Consider the following 25,098-nt stretch of genomic DNA (forward strand, 5'->3'; position numbering starts at 1 on the left):
TCTCTTTTTATTTTTTATTTTTTCTGCCTCTCTCTCTCTCTATATGTGTGTGTGTGTGTGTGCGCGCGCGTGTGTATAGAGATATATATATATATATATATATATATGTATGTATAGATTTAGATACACACACACACACACACTATATATATATATATATGTAGAGAGAGAGAGAGAGAGAGAGAGAGAGAGAGAGAGAGAGAGAGAGAGAGAGAGAGAGAGAGAGAGAGAGAGAGGTATAATAGTCATTTTAGGACCTGTTGTGTGAAAATTAGAAAGAAAAAGGACTAAACTGTTTAATTTTAAAATTTTGGACTAAACTGTTTTTCATGCAAAAGTATGAGGAGTAACGAGTATTTAATCCTTCTAATAAATATGTAAAAACCGATAATTTAATCCTTGGTGGTGACTCGGATTGTTCGTCTTGATCTAGTATATGGTTTCATTGTTGGTTGCCTCTTTGCTCTTTAATTTCTTTATGGCTTAGCTGAGGTTTTCGCATGAAACTTTCAGTGGGGTCAGTAAAACAGCAGCCAAAGTTCGCATGATCAGTCTCTAAATAAATGTTTTTACTACATACCTGATCATCTTTTCCTGAGCAGTACTTACACCTACAGCCTGAAGGTTGCTAGTTATTTTTAGATAACGTTAATCCTGTCGGAATTGCGAACGACAACCGCGATTTAGTGATTAGCAGAGCAAGAAAAGTCAATATTATCCCAGTCAAGGCATGAGAAAATACTGCCCTATCACTTTCAAGTTCATTGGAAGTTTTAGTCTTTGCCTTGTCTTTAGGTTCCAAGTCTTTAAGACGTTTCGGACTATTGTCACAACTTGCAAAAGACATTCATTTATGAGGACCTTGGAACCTTGACATTTTTAAAGGGGGGACTTGACTTGGCTAAAGCAAGTCATTCCTACAGAGAGAGCGAGTTCCTACAGGTTCATTACTACCACTAGCACTTATATTAAAGCAACTTTAGAATAAGATCACTTCAGACTACAACCAATTTTGTAGACTGTTTTAAGAAGAGGAACAAAAGGTAGAGAAGTCTCACTGAGATATGGCTTTTTTAGTTTGTTATCTTCTTGCCTTTGCGTTCTTCAATTATGCTGAAGCACAACAACTGCAGTCTAATATAAGCAAGGGCTCTGCTTTAACACCCACTACCAACTCCTCATGGTTGTTTGAGCCCAAAAGTATTTTTGGCAAGATCCTCTGGTGGATTCAAGCCAACGGGCCAATATCTGTGGCCCAAAAATAAGCCTACTTGGTTTTGGGGTATAGCTTCACCCATTCCGTGATCCATAAGGAAAACGAAACCTTATAGGGATCGAGTAGCAGAGACTGAATAAGAAACTTCAATTAATAATCATTCTAAGGCAAGGAGCAGTCGAAACCCTAGGTGTATAAATACAGGGTTAAGCGGCAAAGTTAAAGACCTCTCTCGAATCAATCAATCCTAGCGATTACAAAGCCTCCCCGGAGCAAACCTTCAACTCTGTTGAAACCCGGTGACCGTACTCTTAGTCCTAGTCTCTCCGAGCCGACTGTTAGTGCTACTGCCACAGATACTACCAGCGAAGCAAGGGTAACGCCCTCGCAACCCAGCGAAGCTAAAGATACGCTTTAGCAAACCCCGTGCTTTCTCAAGACTTCACAGTGATTGCTCTGCTCAACCTACAACGTTGAATATCGATTTTGGTGACCGAAGAGATCACACCCAAAGTCCTTATCCGTAAGGCAAAAGTCCTTTCCCGAAAGGCTAGAGAAGAACCTTGTGGCGAGGTTGGTGCTCTCCTCATCCACAGCTCTTGAAGAAGAAGTCAGGTCAAGGGACTACCCCGACGACCCCCGCGGTGCTGGCACGCCTGCGTAATCACACGCTCAAAAGAGACAGTTTGCACACCAACTGGTTTTGGAGCCAAACATTTTGGCACGCCCAGTGGGACCAAACTAGAGTCTTCTGTATTCACCATCATTGGGATGCCAGGGAAAGATCTTTACCAAAGGAACTTTTAAAGTGAAAAAATGGCCAATGTTTCCACCATTGGCGACACTATGACAAGAGAGCCTTTCGTTGCGAAGCCTATTCCAGAGGGAGCGACCTTCAAGGAAAGGTGCGCGATTATCATGGAAAATATCGAGAACCATCGTAAGAAGATAGCTGCTGATTTTGACAGGGAGACTGCGAGGACAGACCAACTCATACGCGAACTGGACAAGCGCATGACCCAATACCAGCATACCTCATCGGAGTGCGCGACCTTGCGCAAAGAAGGTCCCAGCTTGGCTACTCAGGGTAGTTCGCATCAAGACAAATTGGAAAGCCAAAAACCTTCGCGCGAAGAGGTTGTTTCTGAGGTTGAATTGCCTACAGGTGGCGATAAACCTGAATGCCTCACTAGTGAGTCACAGCCTTACATAGAAGCTGCACTAGGAGAAGATGATCCACGAGATTGTTCTTCTGACAATATAATTGTCTCAGAGCAAATATGTGATTTTTCCACTGATCAGGCCAAATATGTGGCTTCTGACCAGATGCCTGGGGGGCATGATATTGCCCAGGTCCACCCCCTTAATAGCCAGAAGCAGATGCATATTCAATTTAATTATGATCTTGCTACTGGACGTCATGGCCATGCAAAGGGTCAAGAGCATGATCCACTTAATTATCAATTAAGGCATGGCCCACCTCATCATCATCAATCTTGCTTTGGTCTTGTTACTGGATGTCATGGTGAAGTTGGCCACAATCATGGCCAACTTAATTATCAATTAAGTTGTGGTCTGCAAAAGCCAATATGTGGCTTTATTAATCAATTCAACTTGAATTCCTTCATCAGTGTTTCCAGGCCAAGCGGTGGCTTTGATATATGTGGAGGATACATCTGCAACCCACCTTGCAAGAATGGCCAGAATAATTATTCTAGTGGTCAATTTGTACTTCGCGACTGTAAGTTTGAGTATCATCAATACAAGTTAACTCTTGTTCACAATTATCTAGCATCAAATTTCTTGCAAGAGAAATTTATTTATGATACTATACAGTCCATAGAGGCGTCTCAAATACTTGATATGCCTATTTTCGAAGAAGAGATCAATTCACCACTCTTTGGTGATTCTAAATATGATCTCAACATGGAGCCAATCTATGATGAATATGATGATAATTATAATTTAATTATTGGTTCAAAAAATCATATGCAGGAGTTCCAGTTCTTTGAGGCTCTTGATATGGAGAATTTAGACCAACAAGTGGTCAAATACAAAAGCCAACCTGTAGTGGCTAATTCTGAAGACACCATGTTCTATGATATGGTAGTTGGCAACAAAGCCGATCTTGGGACATTATTATCTCCAAAATTGCAATTGAAGATCTCTCTTCGTCAACTAACAAAGATACTTGGGGGGCAATATTACTCCTTCTACGAGCCAAATTTCTCTCAAGTGTTCGACGTGAAGTATCTTTGTTGCTTTCCTGCAAGCTCTCACAAGAAAAGTTTTCATGTTATAAATTTTGATACGTCGGAGCTTGGAGTAAAGCATAGATGGCCTCCCCCGTGGCCTTCTAGAGGTTAGCCAAACGCACTGCTGTTAGCTTCTTTCTTTTTTTGCTTTTAATTCTCCGTCAACTTTCAGATTGCATCTTTCTTTTAGTTAGGTAAAAAAAAAAAAAAAAGAGTTAAGCGAGCGACCACAAAAGCGAGTGGCCGCGAAAGAAATGGCAGCAAGCGAGGACATGAGCGAGTGCCCGCGAAGAGATGCCCCCGAGCGGCCGAGCGAGTGCCCGCGAAGAGATGGCCGCGAGAAGAATTAGGTCGCAAAGGAGGCCAACAGTGACATTCAGCGAATGGTCGCAGAGCGAGGAGTTATCAAACGCTCGCAAGGGACATTTTTTGCGAAGGCTATTCTCGCGACCAATCATCTCAAGAAGCAGAGCTCACTGAATACACTTGGCCTGTGCCTCGCTAGCAAGGTTCAATCCAGCGAAGCGCTTTGCAGAACTTCCTCCAACAAGATGTGCACACGCAGGGGCGAAGTCAATCTGAGGCCAGCAGATGTCAAGGCAGGGACGAGAAGGAGGTTTTCGATGCCACAACAGTTTCAGGGAGAGGTTACTCCGTCGGCGAGGAGAGGCAAAGTTGAACTGCAGGAGAAGACATATTGAATCCAGATTAATTCCCCACTGTTGCTGCCATGAATCGAACTCAATCCCCAGGAAATAGTTATTGGTTATGCTCTTTACTGATAAATTGATATTCTGTGGGCTTTTCTGTTGAAATTTCATCACAAGTCTCAGAATCTGAAATATGCACACAAGCTGTTTGATAGAATGCCTGAGAGAAGCACTCTGAAGATGAGGTGTGCAGACTTGGGGGGCATAACTGTTGCGTCGAGATTACAATCCTCAACAGAACACAGTAGCATATTCGTGATGATGTCACACAGAGTTTGAAGATTGCATGAGAAGATTAGTAGCAGCGGTGCTCTTTGGTTATTGCTTCACAAATGCACCATGTGATGTCCCATAGTGCATTCAATTACGCGCTGGTGCCTATAGAGGTACTGAGACCGTTCGTCGTTGGAACATATGCGAGTGTGATCAGGAGGGACCTATTTTCAAGGTGCAGCATTAGTTATAAGCCAACAGCAAGCAGTCAATCGCAGGCCTAGATCACAATTATAGAGGCTCGTCAGCATTTGCTTGATTCACAATGGGATGTCCAGTGAAATAATGGTCAACGTACTTCTATACGGCTTGAAATCATTAGAAGACAATGGTGCAGCAGGAGAAAAATTATTTCGCCAGGGCATTTTTTCCTTGGCTGTTGCTTCTTGGGATCTTACAGTAGTTCATCTAGCTATGTACAAGTCGGCGAAGTGGTTATTCGGCAAAGCTAACATAAGAAGCCAGCAGGTGGCTCTAGTTATACTTGCCAGCGAGTGGGCTTTAGTGGACAGCATGCCAATCACGGTGGCATTGAAATGCCTGGTTTGGCGATATCAGGTTGCATTCGTACTTTATTTCAAGGCAGGCACGTATGTGCAAACTATTTCGGAAGTGGTGAACAGGTGTCACGTGCATTAATGTATTTTCTAAATGAAAAAGTGCACCAGCCTCTAGCAATTTTTCTCGGTCAAACTCTTGGCTGCTCGCAGCCAACTATGTGCAATGGTAAATTAAATCATGCATAGCTACAGCATACTCTTGTCCATTGCGAACAATAAGGCCTTATTAATTAGCTAGCCTATATGTTTATACATATTTATGCCTACCTAGAGGCAACGTCACAATAGCTATCAAAGCCAATTGTGGTTTTGAAATACACGTGGTTGATCATTATCAATAAGGCCAACGTCTGTGGCCTTTTATTATGGGAAGCATTCATCTTATTTCAAGACATTGGACATGGATGGGGAGCAACGTTTGGTGGTTAGTCATGGATTGCCGACTGCGCGCTAGCAGTTCCTCATTAACAAGCGGAAGATGGAAGTGCATTGAAGTCTGGCCTACATCTTAGTGTGCAAACGAAGAGAGGCAGGGGATAATTCTTTCATGCAAGGCATATGTGATTCAAGGCCCAGGTCATGCTTATTATATGATTATTAGTTAATCAATGTGCCACTACGATAATCAACTACCTCGCTGTTCATCAAGATGACTTTACAACATTCATGCTCCATGGCCTATTCAGCGGCCTATATACTTAATCAGTCAAGTGATTTCAAGTTTGTACTTATCAATTAAGCCAATGCAAGTGGCTTTAAAGCGACATTATTGTAAGACTAGTGCTGACTCAGGACCTCTTCAGTCAAGACGGGGAACTTTGACATCGAGGTCTGGGGGGCAATATTTGAACCCAAAATAACATTTTTCCCGATAAGGGGGACTCGAAGAAATCCGGGCCAATATCCGTGGCCCAAGCTATTTATTTGCGACAAGTTCGGAATATATTATTTAGAGGCCAAATAAAGCTTACTTGGAGGCCAAGCAATCCTGAGGCAAATATGAATATTCTTTGATCTATTATTAATTATCAAATATTTGATAATTAAGGATAGTTGGATAGCTTACCAAGTTTGAGCAGGAGGGAAGGATGTTGACGTGAAAGCGTGGGCACTTATTGATTAAGGAATAAATGGCGTGGACTTGTAGCTGAAGATATATATATATATATATATATATATATATATATATATATATATATATATTGCAATTAAAGAGTCCTCGCGAAGATTTGCTCGCGAATATCAAGTTGGCCATATATATATTTCCCAGGCAATTAAGGAATGGATCATGGCCAAGAACTATGCATGCAAGGAATCAGGGGGGTCCCATATATTCTGCTCGCGAACGTCAAAGGAGGCTTGCCCAAGATGGATATACAAGTTAATTATATATGCAAGCAAGCAATCAATGCTTTGCCATGCAATTAATGGGTAGTGGACACGAAGCATATGGAAGCATGATTACAAGTAACAAGGTATATATATATATATATATATATATATAATTGCATTGCACGTGCATGACAGAAGATCAATTAAGGAAATGTCATCCTTAATTGCATGGAGCGACTAGTGCTCGCAAAGACATATATTTTACGTGCATATCCAACAGCTCGCGACCAAGAGGAAGATTGCGTCCAGGACTCTAAGAGGCAATTAATCTTTGCCTATATTCTAGCGACGACGGAGGATAATTATTAATTGCCTACGATAGTAATCAAAACTATTAAGAGTTTTGATTTGATTCAAGGCCAATAACTGTGGCCTAAAATATAGTATTTCATTCCTATTAGGAAGGAGAATCTATGAGTAGCCTATATATAGAGGCTAAAGACGATACAGAAAGGAGACCTCTCTAGAATCAATCAATCCCAGCAATTACAAAGCCTCCCCGGAGCAAACCTTCAACCCTGTTGAAACCCGGCGACCGTACTCTCAGTCCTAGTCTCTCCGAGCCGACTGTTAGTGCTACTGCCACAGATACTACCAGCGAAGCAAGGGTAACGCCCTCGCAACCCAGCGAAGCTAAAGATACGCTTTAGCAAACCCCGTGCTTTCTCAAGACTTCACAGTGATTGCTCTGCTCAACCTACAACGTTGAATATCGATTTTGGTGACCGAAGAGATCACACCCAAAGTCCTTATCCGTAAGGCAAAAGTCCTTTCCCGAAAGGCTAGAGAAGAACCCTGTGGCGAGGTTGGTGCTCTCCTCGTCCACAGCGCTTGAAGAAGAAGTTAGGTCAAGGGACTACCCCGACGACCCCCGCGGTGCTGGCACGCCTGCGTAATCACACGCTCAAAAGAGACAGTTTGCACACCAACTGGTTTTGGAGCCAAACATTTTGGCACTCCCAGTGGGACGACAATAGTGTCTCTTCGTGAACGTAGCCATTGGGAAGTCTAGGGAAAACCCTTACCAGAAGGTTTATGCTAGCTGTTCCAAGCATAAGACCTCTAGTTACAGGCCGCATTCTCGCACGGACTGTCGTGGTCTTTCTGAAGAACAAGTGACTCAAAGGTTCTCTCGTCAGTCCCAATCACCCAACATGTCAACTGGACGAGAAGAGAATCACCCGAACGCTACTGAGGGTCAGAATGTCAATGTTAATCAGGTCAGCGAGCCTGTTATCCCCGCCACTGTCACTACTACAGTAGGGAGTGAACAAAGAGAGGCTTTCATTCCGAAGCCTGTTCCAGAAGGAGCGACCTCCGAGGTAAGGTTCGCAATCATCATGGAGAATATTGAAAACCATCGCAAGAAGATGGACGCTGATTTTGCCAGAGAGACCGCAAAGACAGATAGGCTCATACGCGAACTAGATCAGCGAATTACCCGCCATGCCGAGGATGCTAGGCAACAGATCGCACAATCAGAGAGTGCAGTGAGGGCACATGCTGCGAGTATCGCTAGCGAGCAGAATCAGTGTCAAAAAGAGATCTTGGAGGCTATCACGAACCAAGCTAAGCAGACTGCATCAGACATGGTAGGTCTTCGCAAGGATGGAGCTAACCTGGCGACCGAGGTGGCCATGCAGAGAGCAGAATTGAACCAAGCTAGAGAAGTGCTGAACAAAGCCTTAGGGGATCCTAATGCTGTCCTTGGTTCTCTTGGCCAACCATCTGGTTCAGGCAAGTACGTGCTGCCAAATCAGCGTAAGAAGACTAGCAGCAATGCTGCTTCTTCCTCAGCTACTGTTGCCACTACACCGCTGAAGAATAAAGAGCAAGCGCTGGTTATCGGCGGCAGCAAGGAAAAGACTACCTCGTTAAGCGGACAGGCCAGCAGACAGAAGCATCAGGCCTCGAAAGCTGCAGGAACTTCATCCAACCCCACTACCTTCGTTCAATACGACAGTGATGGGGCAGAAGTTGTATATCAGGAGCTGCCAGGAAGTTATTACGGGATCGGCCAGTCCGGCGCCCCGATCAAGATAACAGCCGTGTCAAAGGAAGCGCTTACGCCAGCGGTGACTCTCCGACAGCAGGCTACTACTCGCGTGGTACACGTTGGAGAGGGGCCAACAACTGTAAACCAAACAGTACCTGTGTAGGCTACTCGCCAGACTGTGGCGACACCTCCTCCTCCTCCGGGCCCAGAATATGTAAGATGTGACGAGGTAGAGGAGATGATCCGGTTGGCTAACCCTAGGGCCCAGCCGGATGGGATCTATGAGGGACCTTTCCCGCCACATATCATGCTCGCACCTTTTCCCAGGGGTTATAAGAATATCATCTTTTCTACTTTTTCAGGGGAAGACACTGAGGATGCGGCGACCCATCTGGCTAGGTTTAGGGTACAGTGTGGTCAGTACTAGAATGACAATATCCTCAAATGCATGATCTTTGGCACATCTCTTTCAGGAGCCGCTTTCAGATGGTTTTCCAAGCTTCGACCAGGGACAGTGGCTGATTGGCCTGCAATGGAACTGCTCTTCCGAGAAACTTTCGGAACTATCGAGCCTGAAGTGGACTTGGCTTCTCTCACCCAGATGGCCCAGCAGCCTACAGAATCAGCGGTTGCCTACCTTCAGCGCTTTCAAATCCAGAAAGCCAAGCTAAACGTCATTCTGCCGGAGAAAGAGTTAGTCAAGTTGGCGGTTAAGGGTTTGGAACCACGTCAACGAAAGAAGCAGCATGGCAGCATGATTCAGTCGATGGGGGAACTCATCACAGAGGTGGGTAGCTTCGAGCATCTCCTTAGAGAAACAGATGCAAGGAAGAATGCGTCCAGGGGAACATACGTGCCAGGAAAACATCGTACCGTAGCAACCCTGAGCTATCAGCCGGCTACCTATGACCCTTACTACCATCATAACAATGAAGAGGTGGCCCAGGATGACGATGAGGAAGAGGAGAATGATGTTGCTGCATACGAGTTAACGGGCAAAAAGAATCTCTCCTTGAAACAGCTGAAAATTTCCAAGGAGCCTGTCAAGCTCAAATCGGTGGCTTTCACCAAACCTGAGTTCGCGACGTACACATATGATGCCAACAAGGCGCACGAGATTCTCGACGAAATGATCACTGCGAAGATGGTGAAGACAGATTTTGGACCTTTTCCTCGACCAGAACAGCTGAAGGGGAAGAAGTATTGCAAGTTCCATAATTTGTGGAATCATAACACCGCAGATTGTGTGAAGCTCAAAGACCAGATTCAGGTATGGCTTAATAATGGCAGTTTGTAGGTGGAAGCTCCGGTCACTGCAGCAGCGCTAGTAGATCTAGATCCCTTCCCTGACACTGGGATCAACATGGTCGATGTGAACTGGACCAAACAAAAGCAAAGGAAACTGACTCTGGATTTGAGCTCGAAGGAGCGAGGTGAGAAGTCTGCCGCGGACGAAACGCCCGCGAAGGATAAAGCTAAATCAATCAGTCAAGCCTCGCCCGTGGTCTTATGCTCGCGATGCAAAGAAGAATGCGGCATTCAAGTGTCGCATGAAGAGGTCGAGCAGACATTTCGCTTTGGCTCCCTACCGCTGGTTAAGTGGGCTTCGTCATCGCGGAACTACCAGCTTTCTAGCCCGAGAGAAAGAGAGAAATTGGAGTCACCACCATCCCCAAAGGACTCCAATCTGTTCAGGAAACTGAGAGCGGCCGCGGTTGAGCAGAAGCATGAAGAGAAGATCGCAAACAAGGGTAAGGACGTGCTGACCACACCTTATATCCCACCGGCTTCGACCGCCACCATCAAGGAAGGAAGATGGCACACCAGAGAAAAGGGAAAGGCTGTGGAGATAAGCACTTCCAAGAAGAGAAAACTGCAGCGCCAATTTGGGGAAGCCAAGTGCGCGCTAGAGGCTCTGGACCAGGGCCTGATTAAGCCTTCACAACTGGTCAAGTCACCTGAACAGTATCAGAGAGAAATGGATGCATTAGCTGCTAAACCATTGAGACCTCCCCGCAGCTTTAACAAACAAGCGGATTCACTGACAGGGGCATCAAAGCCCAGTGTGTTTTGCAGGATTACGGAGGAGTGATCACCTCCGATTGTGCAAAAGGAAAGCTCGCCGACTCGACGACCGCACGTCAGGCGCAGGTTATTGAGCGAAGAACCAGAAGCCAAGACTTCAGTCTTTGAGAGACTGGGGGGCAAAGACAGGACTACTGACGCCTTGCAGTGGAGACCCAAAAAAGTCCAAAGTGTAGTCGTCGCTGCCTCAGATGCACGCGTGGAACCAGAAACTCCTAAACAGGCTTCCGTGGTACAAGAGCTTGTGCAGTGCGAGGTGAAGGGCCTTACAGAAGGATCGCTGGTAGATTGTTTGGCTAAGCAGTTGCAGGCCGACACCCCTGTCGAGGAACCTAAGCTTAATTTAGAAGATGACATGGAGGAAACAGATATGACCGACATCTCTTGCAATATGGTTTACGTGCTCCCCGCGAGATATGCATTACCAGTCGCTGCTCAGGACTGTGTAGAGGCCGACGAAGAAAACGCGCAGCCATTGCAGGTCAAGTCAGCAGCCGCGGCGCCTGTGGAAGAGGCTGTCCCTCATGAAACAGAGGAAGCTCCAAACAAAGGGCCATTCATGAACTTCTCCAAGCCAACGCCAGGTATGGTCCAACACATGAGACCACTATATATCACAGCAGAGGTTAGCGGTACTAAAGTTAGTAAAATCATGATTGATACTGGAGCCGCTGTTAATGTCGTTACCACCAGAACCATGCACTTGCTCGGAATCAAGAGGGAGAAGATCCAGTCTACGTCCCTTACGCTCAAGAATTTTGCAGGAACTGTAACGAAGACGTTAGGATTGCTGCTCTTACGCATTAAGGTTGGCCCAGCAGAGGGGGTGTATGCTTTCTTTGTAACAGATTGCTATGCGGCCTACAGTGCTATTTTGGGCAGAGACTGGATCCACAGGAGTTACTGCGTACCATCAACACTTCATCAGGAGCTGGTTATGTGGAACAGAGAGACGGACATCGCTGAGGTGATCAAGGCGGACCCCCGTCCATTCCCAGCCTCCGCAAACTACGTAGATGCCAGGTACTATTTGGAACCTATTACTCCATTACAGGTTAGTGGTATCGATGATAAAGGCCGCCCCACAGGGGTGACGGCCTCTGAATTGGCACAGTGGGGGCTTACGCTGGCAAAGGAGGGCCTAGAGAGGCCTGGCCACGCTGTGCCCAAATCCTTAAATGATTAATGGATTACGACCTCTCAGAAGAGGGGGTAGAAGCCTTCCACTCGCTGTACAAACGACTGTCATCATACTTAGTGGAAAAAGAGGCTTATGATCGAATCGCGACCTTGGAGGTGGTTAATGAAGAACTCTCTGATCAAGATCGAGAGGACGAAATGGACATTCAGCTTGCTCCTGCAGCGCTGGATGATACACCTCCTAGAGTCAGAGACCCTACTGAAAAGATTAATCTGGGAACGGTTGACGAGCCTATGGAAGTGGCTATCAGTACTTACCTAGAGCCTAGCGAGAAACAGAGGCTCATCGATTTGTTACTAGAGTTTAAAGACTTCTTTGCGGAGAAGTATGAAGATATGCCCGGCCTGTCTCCAGAGTTGGTTTGCCGTCAACTACCAACGCTCCTTGACAAGAGGCCCGTGAAACAAGAACCGCGAAGAATGAATTTGGAGACCCAGGTCCTCGTCAAAGAGGAGGTCAAAAAAATGCATAAATCAGGCATTATCAGGGTCGCCAAGTACAATCAGTGGCTATCTAATATAGTGCCCGTTCGCAAGAAGAATGGCAAGATGAGGGTCTGTGTGGACTATAGAGAACTTAATCTCGCTACACCTAAAGATGTTTACCCCATGCTGGTCGCGGATATGTTAGTAGACGCCAAGCGGGACATGAATTATTGTCCTTCATGGATGGCACTGCAGGATATCACCAGATTCCGGTCGCTGAAGAGGATAGGCATAAAACCGCATTCCGGTGTCCCGGGTTCGCATGTGTTTTTGAATATGTGGTCATGCCCTTTGGACTGAAGAATGCTGGCGCGACATATCAAAGAGCCATGAACCTTATCTTCCATGATATCCTGGGGAAGATTGTAGAGGTTTACAACGATGACGTAGTTGTGAAATCTCGGAAAAGAGGGGATCACATCTCAGACCTCAGGAAGGTATTCGAGCGAATGCGACGACACAAGCTCAGGATGAATCCCGCTAAGTGCGTTTTTGGGGTCCAAGCAGGTGATTTCCTTGGGTTCATTGTCCATCAGCGAGGAATTGAAGTCCCTGAAGATAAGGCAAACGAAGCTTCCATTGGCAGCGGCCGAAGCTTCCATTGGCAGTTTGCTCGCTCAGGATGATGAAGCGGGTATTGAGCATGCTATATTCTACCTGAGCCGGACACTGACGGACTGTGAGACAAGATACACCCCTATGGAGAAGCTGTGTCTGACTTTGTATTTCTCAGCAGGCAAGCTGCGGCACTACATCTTATCCTTTACTACCTGCATCATCGCTCAAACTGACTTGGTCAAATACATGTTGTCGCGGCCTATTTTGAGAGGCCGCATTGGCAAGTGGGTACTGGGCCTTTCAGAGTTTTCGTTACAGTACGTACCGTAAAAAGCTGTAAAGGGGCAGGCCATCGCGGATTTTCTGGCACATCATCCTATATTGGAGATACCCGCGACGAAGGAGTTAGAGATAGCATCCACCACCGCGATTCGGCCAGATTTGGCGCTTATCCCAGAGTACGCGGTATGGCACCAAGCCACAATCTCCTTGCAGCCTTGGGTGTTATTCTTTGATGGCTCCAGAACAGAAACATTAGCAGGGGCAGGAATTGTTCTGGAGAACCCAGCGGGTGATTGTTTTTCTTATTCCTTCCAACTGGAGTTTAAGTGTACAAACAACCAGGCAGAATACGAGGCTCTTATTATCGGGCTTGAAGTTTTATTGGAACTAGGAGTGAGGGATGTTCAGGTTCGCGGCGATTCGCAGCTTGTGATAAATCAGCTTCAAGAAAAGTACAGATGTGTCAGCTGGTTCCTCGTACCATATTTGAATCGCGCCATCGAGCTTCTGGATCAATTTGATGACGCTGATTTGGAATATATTCCTCTCGAGCTCAATTTCGCTGCCAATGAGCTCGCTCAGCTGGCCACAGGCATTACATTAAAGTATGGGGTTCGCGAGCGTATTTTGAAAGTCGAGCGGCGCACATTACCTTCATGGCTCGCAAGGCCTGATCCGCCTGATGATCTAGTGGTCGTGGTGCTAGAGTCTATTGATGTTGATTGGCGCTTCCCGCTGATCGATTACCTCAAGCAACCAGACCCCACAGCTGACAGGAAGATTCGCTTTCTCGCCTTAAACTACTTCCTTAGGGGTGATGAGCTGCGACGACGTGGGGAAGATGGCATAGACTTCCGGTGTGTCTATGGCCGCGAAGCAAAACGGTTAATGCGTGAAGTGCACACAGGGATATGTGGGGCTCATCAGGTGGGACCCAAGATGCGGTGGCTCATTAGGCGACACGGTTATTACTGGCCTAGCATTTTAAAGGATTGCATTGCCTTCGCCAAAGGGTGTGAAGACTGTCAAGCGCATGGTCCGGTCCAGCATGTCCCCAACATTCCCATGCAACCTATAATTAAGCCCTGGCCTACGCGTGGCTTTGCATTGGACCTGATTGGAATGATCCACCCCCATTCTTCTCTCCAACATAAGTTCATCATCGTGGCTACTGACTTCTTCACCAAGTGGGTCGAAGCTGAGCCTTTAAAGGAGGCCTCTGGCAGCACCATTCGCCAGTTCATTTTTCGTAACATTCTCTGCAGGTTTGGGATCCCCGAGGTGCTCGTTTCAGATAGGGGGACAGCGTTCATGGGAGGCCCCGTTGAGCAGCTTGTCAATGATTTTGGCATCCAGTTCATCCACAGCACTCCGTATTATGCTCAGTCCAATGGCCAAGCGGAAGCCAGCAACAAAATTATTATTACCCTGTTAAAGAAGATGCTAGTGGAAAACCCTCAACAGTGGCACGATACTTTGTATGAGACACTCTGGGCTTATCGTACATCCAAGAGGACTCCCACCGCTACGACACCATATGCACTCATGTTTGGTCACGACGCCGTTTTGCCTTTGAAAATCAACGTTCATTCCCTACGCGTACAAGAGCAGCATCATTTGATTGGTGAAGATTATGTCCAGGCAATGTGGCAAGAACACGAAGATTTGAGCGAGCAACGCTTAGCGGCTTTGGACAATTTGGTAATGGAGAAACAGCGTATCGCCCGCGCCTATGATAAGAGGATACGTGGTCGTAGTTATAAAGAAGGAGAACTTGTTTGGAAAGCCGTTTTACCACTTGGCGAGAAGTTAACAAGCCGCGGTAAATGGACTCCGCGATGGGAGGGACCCTTTGTCGTCCACTGGATCTTGGAGCGAGGGGCCTTTCACCTCAAAGACATCGATGGTGAAATCCATCGCAACCCCATCAACGGGTGTTTCTTGAAGAAATACTATCCTAGTGTTTGGGAGTTCGAGGATCCACCTGATCAACCTTCTGACCCGGCAGGGGGACAATCATAATGTTCATCGGTTCGCATCAACTCTAGGTATTCCTTCAGGCCTTCTTCTTGTGGCCTTCATCTCAGGTATTTGCTTCACCGATAAACATTGGGGGGCAACCCTATATTCAGGCCTATACATGAGGCTTTATTATTGTATTCATCAAATGATAAGAATATATTCATATTTGTTTATCCTTGACAAATTGTGTTAAGAATGTACATGATGGCCTATACGTGAGGCTTTATTGTTTCAGAATATATAAATTTTTGGCAATTTTTTGCAAATTGTGCCCAGAGAAACATTCATTTACAAAGTGGCTTTGCGGCCAAAGGCAGTACAAAAACAGATCGGTACACTTGCAATTATAAGGCCAAATGTGGCTTTGAAATCATAAGAGATACAAATTTTAAAGTGGCTGAATCTGGTTGCGGCAAGAAGGATCTGGGCAGTACAGCTGGCACTATTCCTCTCTTCACCCAGATCCTCCTCCGATCTGAGTCGCAGCTGCTATCGTCTGTCCTGGAGGAAGAGGGAAGGGAATAATCCATCATACCCCTTCCAGGTGACTGTCCTCCAGGTTGGAGATGGTATCCAGAGCGAGCGCGACTCACAACCACATCTACCTCCAGGGGAAAAACAGAAACCTCGTAGTCGGGCCCCAGAGGTAAACCGCGGAGGAAGAACAGTAGGCCTCAAAGTGGCCTTCCGCCTCTCCGCCTCCTGCTCCACGCGGACAATCGAAGGGGATGAACCCCTGAGAATCTAGTTATGCCGCGTTAGGAGCATGACGTGTTCTTCGGTTTAACTGAGACTGGCAAGTTCGTCCAGAGTCCCAGAAACCAAAGACACGCCAATGGACCTGAGATTAGGCCATGAGGCCTACCCAGGTTTTGAGATTAAGCCATGAAGCCTATGGATTTGTGGCTAAGGGTGAAATCATGGGAGGAAGATTTTAGAAACTGAAGGAAAAGTAGCAAGGCTCGTGAAGTTATCTCTGGAGAAGACATGGTTGCTTGACTTCATGATTTCCCCAAGTGCGGGCATTTATAGCTCCATCCGTAGTAATCACAACCGCGTGATGGGCAGTTGAAGTACTTTCAACGCCATCAATGAGAGTATCAATGGAATTGAATGCTGGAATCTCGGAAATGAAGGAAATTGAAAACGCGTGGGAAGCAGGGCAGTCTCCAAGGAGATAACCGCTCAATTCGGGATCAACTTTCAACAGTTTCGATATCAATAAAAGAGGTGATAAACTACCAGAATTCAAAATCATATTTGGGCCAAACAAAGTGGGCTAAATATTAAATATTAATTATAGTATTGTTCATACAACACAAACGGGCCTAACATAAGAGGCCTAGAGTTTTCGGCCGCATGGGTTAGGCGAAGTAAGTGTTCATCCAGACGGAAACTAGCGTCAGCAGCGGCTCGCTCCGCTTGTCGGGCTGCTTCGTGGGCTTGAGCCAAGTTTTGAGACAATGCTTCAAAGGCCGCTAGGGGTTGCTCTAGTAGAGGTTCCTCTTGTTCAAGCTGGGCTGTCACCGCAGTCAATTGGGCTTGAAGTTCTTGGATTTGGGTTCGAAGATGATTTTGCGTGATCCGCAAATCCCTAACGAGGATGGCCCGATCTCGTAAGAGGTCGTGAGAAGCATCTGTCTGTTGCGTGAGGCCCCGGTAGTGGGCCTGAGCTTGCCTGGCTTGCGCAGTGGCGGTCGCTCGCTCATTAATCCGCTCAGGAAGATTCTGTAGTAGCTCGTATATCTCGGTGAACTCGGCCTCAGTGATGGTTCGCTAGCGGTGAAGAACCATCAAGTATTCCTGAGCTCTGCCAGACGCGCCTGGCAGTAAAATGTCGGGGCTCAGGAGTCGTTGCAGCCCATCCCTCGCTTCATCTATAACTCCTGGAGGGGCCACTTCGAGGACGCGGACGAGCCTTTCCAATCTGGAAGGAGGCTCAGGCAATGGACCTGGAACAGCGGCAGCAGCGAGGGCCTCCTGAGGCTCTATAATAGGGGCCACTTCTGGCTGTGGTTCGGCATTCATCCCTTCTTCTACTTCAAGAGCATGGGGGGCAGGTTCCTGAATCACCATGCCTTCACCAACTGGTTCAGCGGGATCAGCGACAGGTACCTCCATAGCGACAGCTACTTCCTCAGCAGGACCAGGACTCTGTGATTAAGGAAGAATTATTAGAGTGCGCAGAAAATGAAATAAGGACTAAGGCATTATGCTCAGGAGAGACTATACCTCCACGGCCGAAGGCTCGTGCAGGATTGCTGTCGGTGCAGGTCGTTGAGCTATTTCATCGGGAACTTGATCAGGCGTTATCTGCGCTAGGGGTTGTGCAGGAGCGGATCCTCAGGCGGTGCGTCTGAAGGTGTCGTTCCTTCTTCCAACTCAGGCGAACTGTTGTCTATGACCTGCACCGAAATTGAGGCCAATCGTGCATCGCTCGCGGTGCTGGCAGGAGGTGGGAGATTACCAGAATCCGTGGGCGCTTGGGCCTGCGACGCAGATGTCCCTTCACCAGCGGCCGAAGAGCCTTCCCCAGCTTGTCCAGAGGACCGACGGCGAACCTGCGAGCAAAGACAGTTATAGGAATTGAGCTAGAGGACGAATAAATTCTAATGTGAGTTTCCCGTCTCTTACCAGTCGATCAGCGATTGGTTCATCCTCTTCCCATGGGTCAGTGCGAGGGTCCGAGTGGCTGCGCTTGCGAGCCAAAGCAGCGGCAACCTGCTAGAATCAAAGAATTAGACTTAGCTCACAGAAAAAGCATAATCTTAAGAATAGAGGGTTCGTACGGTTTGCGGATTATCATCGTCAGAGGAAGAATCTGCAACTTCGGGGTCTGCGATCACCGTCTTCTACTTTCCGGACTAGTCAGCGGCCAGAGAAGCACGGATTGGGTGGCTGCCAGAATGTGGTGCGGTTCCCTGATACAGCAAAGGGTGAGTGAAAAGAAAGTAATGTAGAAAGATATAGAAGATAGAACTAAGATACTTGCCTCCGGGGGGGGTTCGCGGATTACGATTCCAGCTTGAGCTTGGCGAGGGGCTAGCGCCGGTTGTGTTGCTGGAAGGGGCTGGGATCGTGTAGCGTCCTCAGAGAAGCGAGCGAGCATTTCAACATCGGCAGGATAGGGGTTTTTCAATTCTCCAAAGATAATTGCAAAGAGTTCGTCATCCCGCTGAGTCCAGCAATTGACGGAGACCTCCTTCCACCAGTCTTCGTAACCTTCTTCAGCCCCGTCCACGACATCAATAACCCGAGCCCAGTCAGGAAGATCAACCAGCGCGAGCATACTTTGTGCCGGCACAGGCCCGAGAGGGGGCCCGAATCTACGCCAAGAAGTGTTATAGTTCCAGGCGTCGTACAGGGGAAATGACACCAATTGGACAAGGCCGAATTGGCGAGCAAAGTGGTTAGGAGCGTAAAGCTCGTAGTTGAGTTCCTCGGCAGCGATCCTGATGTTTGAGCAGGAGATCGCGCGGCGAAAAGCCAAGCGCGCTCGATCACTGTAGAGAGGATCGCCAGGAAGGAAGCCATTTTCAAGTAAAGGAGGAATCTTCTATCCAAGATTATATCGCAGTATGGCATCTCATCCAGAAGGTACAGATAAGAAAAACACTCGGAGTAAGGAGGGGATGAGTACATTCCCTCGCGGCTGAACCACTGACCCAAGAGTTGGTCGGCCGGCGGAAGCAGCGGAATGTCATCGCGACGGAAGAATGGAAAGTAAGTTTGGATCCAGAAGTCCAAAATCCAAAAGGGGCCAGACATGCTAGTCTCAAATGGATGCATTGTGGCTTGATATAACATGCAGTAGAGGGCTCCTAACACCGGTTGCCCGAGCCCAACGTTGAGGCCGTTGTAGAGGGCCGTCGCCAGAAGAGTCCAAGTACTAGTGGGCTTGCAGGAGGAGGTGCAGAATATGAACTTGCAGGAAAGCGATTCCACCGGCGCATTGTGCTCCCAGCTGTAATACGCCAACCATCGCGGGTAGGAGCCACTGTGGGCGCTACGACCGTGCTGGGCCATGGTCGATGTGAAGTTGACAGAATCGAATTGACCATGCAAATAGGGTTCGCCATCGATGGGCAAGCCGGTGATGGCGAGAATATCTAACAGGGTAATACTCATTTGACCGAATCTGAAGTCAAATGTGTTAGTGGCGGTATTCCAGAAACAAAGAAAGGCAGCGAGCGGCAAGCCATTGCCGCCGCGAGGAAGATGGAAACATAGATCGATAGTATGCGTGATACCTGTTGCATTCCAGCGAGCCAGATCTCGCACCCGCATTTCGCGATACCAAGAAGTCTCCGCTGGACTGATGGAGGACGGCTAATGCCCTATTTTGGCTCGACGGTTCTGGGCACCCCAGCTACTGAAATCTCCAGGAGTCCTTCGGAGGATTGGAATGGGTCGACGGACTGGTAGGCCGTAGAGAGCGATAGCGTCGGCCGGAATAGCATCTTGTGGCGCTGGCCCCAGTCAGGTTTGGTGGTCGGAGAATCGAAGGAGCAAGGGTCGATGGATGGATGTTTGGAGAAGAATGCGGGCACCGATGTTGGTTCCCCAAGTATGGGCGACTTTTTCGTTTAACTCTTCCTCTTGATCGATGACTATTTTCTTCGGGGGAGCCATTTCTGGGTTTCTGTGAAGGAGATATCGAAGAAATGGGTTTTTCTGGGTTTAAGAGACTGAAAGGGTTTCTGATGTGACGGGTCTTATGCGGCCGTAGGTTTAAATAAGGGATTTTGTGAGGGAAACGATATGACAGAAAGGCGTTTTGCAAACGAAAGGACGCGACCCTCATTAGTGACATCGTTTCGAGCGACCGGCGCGTCGTTTTAGTCCCCTTCAATCAGTTACATCTTCGTGGGCCTGATTTCGGGGCCTGGGGGGCAATGTTTGAGCCCAAAAGTACTTTTGGCAAGATCCTCTGGTGGATTCAAGCCAGCGGGCCAATATCTGTGGCCCAAAAATAAGCCTACTTGGTTTTGGGGTATAGCTTCACCCATTCCGTGATCCATAAGGAAAACGAAACCTTATAGGGATCGAGTAGCAGAGACTGAATAAGAAACTTCAATTAATAATCCTTCTAAGGCAAGGAGCAGTCGAAACCCTAGGTGTATAAATACAGGGTTAAGTGGCAAAGTTAAAGACCTCTCTCGAATCAATCAATCCTAGCGATTACAAAGCCTCCCCGGAGCAAACCTTCAACTCTGTTGAAACCCGGTGACCGTACTCTTAGTCCTAGTCTCTCCGAGCCGACTGTTAGTGCTACTGCCACAGATACTACCAGCGAAGCAAGGGTAACGCCCTCGCAACCCAGCGAAGCTAAAGATACGCTTTAGCAAACCCCGTGCTTTCTCAAGACTTCACAGTGATTGCTCTGCTCAACCTACAACGTTGAATATCGATTTTGGTGACCGAAGAGATCACACCCAAAGTCCTTATCAGTAAGGCAAAAGTCATTTCCCGAAAGGCTAGAGAAGAACCCTGTGGCGAGGTTGGTGCTCTCCTCGTCCACAGCGCTTGAAGAAGAAGTCAGGTCAAGGGACTACCCCGACGACTGCACCCCGCGGTGCTGGCATACCTGCGCAATCACATGCTCAAAAGAGACAGTTTGCACACCAACTGGTTTTGGAGCCAAACATTTTGGCACGCCCAGTGGGACGACAATAGTGTCTCTTCGTGAACGTAGCCATTGGGAAGTCTAGGGAAAACCCTTACCAGAAGGTTTATGCTAGCTGTTCCAAGCATAAGACCTCTAGTTACAGGACGCATTCTCGTGCAGACTGTCGTGGTCTTTCTGAAGAACAAGTGACTCAAAGGTTCTCTCGTCAGTCCCAATCACCCAACATGTCAACTAGACGAGAAGAGAATCACCTGACCGCTACTGAGGGTCAGAGTGTCAATCTTAATCAGGCCAGCGAGCCTGTTATCCCCGCCACTGTCACTACTACAGTGGGTAGTGAACAAAGAGAGGCTTTCATTCCGAAGCCTATTCTAGAAGGAGCGACCTCCGACCGACCAAACATTTTGGTCCCACTGGGCGTGCCAAAATGTTTGGCTCCAAAACCAGTTGGTGTGCAAACTGTCTCTTTTGAGCGTGTGATTGCGCAGGCGTGCCAGCACCGCGGGGTGCAGTCGTCAGGGTAGTCCCTTGACCTGACTTCTTCTTCAAGCGCTGTGGACGAGGAGAGCACCAACCTCGCCATAGGTTCTTCTCTAGCCTTTCGGGAAAGGACTTTTGCCTTACGGATAAGGACTTTGGGTGTGATCTCTTCGGTCACCAAAATCGATACTCAACATTGTAGGTTGAGCAGAGCAATCACTGGGAAGTCTTGAGAAAGCACAGGGTTTGCTAAAGCGTATCTTTAGCTTCGCTGGGTTGCGAGGGCGTTACTCTTGCTTCGCTGGTAGTATCTGTGGCAGTAGCACTAACAGTCGGCTCGGAGAGACTATGACTGAGAGTACGGTTGCCGGGTTTCAACAGGGTTGAAGGTTTGCTCCGGGAGGCTTTGTAATCGCTGGGATTGATTGATTCGAGAGAGGTCTCCTTTCTGTATCGTTTTTAGCCTCTATATATAGGCTACTCGTAGATTCTCCTTCCTAATAGGAATGAAATACTATATTTTAGGCCACAATTATTGGCCTTGAATCAAATCAAAACTCTTAATAGTTTTGATAACTATCGTAGGCAATTAATAATTATCCTCCGTCGTCGCTAGAATATAGGCAAAGATTAATTGCCTCTTAGAGTCCTGGATGCAATCTTCCTCTTGGTCGCAAGCTGTTGGATATGCACGTAAAATATATGTCTTTGCCAGCACTCGTCGCTCCATGCAATTAAGGATGACATTTCCTTAATTGATCTTCTGTCATGCACGTGCAATGCAATTATATATATATATATATATATATATATATAGATATACCTTGTTACTTGTAATCATGCTTCCATATGCTTCGTGTCCACTACCCATTAATTGCATGGCAAAGCATTGATTGCTTGCTTGCATATATAATTAACTTGTATATCCATCTTGGGCAAGCCTCCTTTGACGTTCGCGAGCAGAATATATGGGACCCCCCTGATTCCTTGCATGCATAGTTCTTGGCCATGATCCATTCCTTAATTACCTGGGAAATATATATATATATATATATATGGCCAACTTGATATTCGCGAGCAAATCTTCGCGAGGACTCTTTAATTGCAATATATATATATATATATATATATATATATATATATATATATATATCTTCAGCTGCAAGTCCACGCCATTTATTCCTTAATCAATAAGAGCCCATGCTTTCACGTCAACATCCTTCCCTCCTGCTCAAACTTGGTAAGCTATCCAACTATCCTTAATTATCAAACATTTGATAATTAATAATAGATCAAAGAATATTCAGATTTGCCTTAGGATTGCTTGGTCTCCAAGTAGGCTTTATTTGGCCTCTAAATAATATATTCCGAACTTGTCGCAAATAAATAGCTTGGGCCACGGATATTGGCCCGGATTTCTTTGAGTCCCCCTTATCGGAAAAAAATGTTATTTTGGGTTCAAACAATGGTTGTCTCGTTCCGGTATGTTTGCCTTTGGCTTTTACAAGTAAGGCAATGGCTTTGCTGTGGGGATAGTTGTTGCTGGAGTCCCTGAAAAGACTGTGGTGTGGACTGCAGATCGAGATGGTGGACTTGTCTCAGACAATGCCACCTTGTTCTTCACAAGTGGTAGGATTGCCTTGCAATCGACAGAAGGGCGAAGTTTGGTGGTTGAGTCTCCAATGCCTATTTCTTCTGCTTCGATGCTGGATTCGGGTAATTATGTGCTGTACAATGCGAGTCGGGCAATAGTATGGCAAAGCTTCCTTTACCCAACTGATACCTTGTTGCCCACTCAACCACTGCTAGCAGGGAAGGAACTTCGGTCTACTAAATCAGAAACTGATCACTCATCAGGCATTTTCCGTCTCGCTATGCAAGTTGACGGAAACCTTGTCCAGTACCCTGTGGACACTCCACCATACTATTCATCTTTCACAAATGGAGCAGGATCAAATGTGTCGCTAAATTTTGGTGTTGATGGCCGTCTCTACTTGCTCAATGATACTGGTGGAAATTTAAAGAATATCAGCGAAAGAGGTCTTCCCATTTGAGGAAAATCTTATCTTGTGAGAATTGATGCATATGGGATTCTTCGTCTGTATTCGTATGATCTGAAACAGAAATAGCTAAATGGTCATCTTCAACATATAGATGTAAACCTAAAGGTATATGTGGATATAATAGCTACTGTGTCACAATGGGGGAGGCGATTGATTGTAGATGTCTTCTTGGATTTGAATCTGTCAACCCGGGAAATCAGACTTCAGGTTGTGAGAGAAATTCTTCCATTGGAGATGTTTGCAGATCGAAGAATTGGAATTGCAACTACACCATGCAAGAACTGGGCAGAACCTGGTTGGAGGATGCGCCATATATGGTTCTGTCATCTTCAGGTAAAGAAGATTGCAAACAGGCCTGTTTGGAGGATTTGAACTGTCAGGCTGCAGTTCTTGAAGATGCAAGCTGTAGAAAGCAGAGGCTTCCTTTGAGATATGGAAGAAGATATGAGGGTACTTCGAAAGTAGTTTTCCTCAAGGAGGTTGTCATGTCTTCTGCAGCTCCAGCTCCAGATGCGGTTGTTCCAAAAGGAAGCAGGAAAAATGGTAGAATTGTATTCTTGATTATTGGCTTGTGATTTACTGCTTTGGGGTCCATTTTGTTGGTGATTTCTGTAATTGTATTATGGAAACACAATCTCTGGGCATATAAAAGAATGAATGGGCTCAATAGTGATGCTAAGTGGAATGAGGATGTGGCTCCGCGACCATATGCTTATGAAGAGCTAGAAAAGATGACTAATAATTTCAATGAAGAGGTTGGTAGAGGAGCCTCAGGAACAGTTTACAAAGGGGTGATCGAAAATAGCCAAAAGCTAGTTGCCGTCAAGAGACTTGAGAAAGTTGCAGCTGAAGGCGACAAAGAATTTCAGACTGAAATGAGAATTATTGGCAGAACCCACCATCGGAATTTAGTCCGTTTACTTGGGTACTGTCTTGATGGACCAAAGAAGCTTTTGGTGTATGAGTACATGAGCAATGGTTCACTTGCAGATATACTCTTCACACCTGGGAGGAAACCTTATTGGGAAGAAAGAATGGGAGTTGCAAGGAACATAGCAAGAGGTTTTCTGTATCTCCATGAAGAATGTGATACACGGATCATTCACTGCGACATAAAACATCAAAACATACTGATGGATGAGTACATGTGCCCAAAAATCTCTGACTTCGGACTGGCCAAGCTGCTTCAGCCAGAGCAGACCAGAACCACTACTGGCATTAGAGGGACTAAAGGGTATGTTGCGCCTGAGTGGCATAGGAAAATGCCTATAACAGTTAAAGCAGATGTTTACAGCTTTGGAATTGTGTTGTTGGAGATTTTATGCTGTCGAAGGAATGTAGACTGGAGTCTTCCTCATGATGAAGCTATCTTGGATGAATTGGTCTACCATTATTTTGAGAGTGGAGAGCTCAGGAAATTGGTTGGGGATGAAAACATAGACAGAAAGCAATTGGAAAGGGTGGTTAAAGTGGGACTTTGGTGCATCCAGAATGAGCCATCACTCCGTCCTTCTATGAAGAAGGTTCTGCTTATGTTGGAAGGGACTGTAGATCTCCCAGTTCCTCCTAGTCCAAATTCATTTCTCAGTACCATCTAGATTCTCAAGTAGTTTGAGCTTTGCATTTGATCGATGTGATAAAACTTGTTTATGGATACGTGTAATTCCTAGCATACTTTGTTCTCTGTATGTCCTTGTGTCATCATGATTTGTATATTGCTGCTCTGTAAACTTCTTCATAGAACAGCGCGCTTTTTAAAGTATGAGCTACTTTGTAACCCTAGCATTCATATGGTTAAGGAATCTTTAGTAAATATAATATGCATTTTGTATATATACTTGTAGCACTGCATGCTTAGTGTTTTGCATAAGATTAGGCTATGCACTATATG

The 25,098-nt window shown here is 46.5% G+C and overlaps 1 pseudogene; it reads left to right on the forward strand.

Moving 5' to 3' along the window:
- The first annotated feature begins 1,064 nt into the window (after positions 1-1,064).
- LOC112184101 lies at positions 1,065-24,805 on the forward strand (annotated as a pseudogene).
- Positions 24,806-25,098: the final 293 nt, after the last annotated feature.

Source organism: Rosa chinensis, chromosome 2, assembly GCF_002994745.2.
Source record: "Rosa chinensis cultivar Old Blush chromosome 2, RchiOBHm-V2, whole genome shotgun sequence".
Lineage (NCBI taxonomy): Eukaryota > Viridiplantae > Streptophyta > Magnoliopsida > Rosales > Rosaceae > Rosa > Rosa chinensis.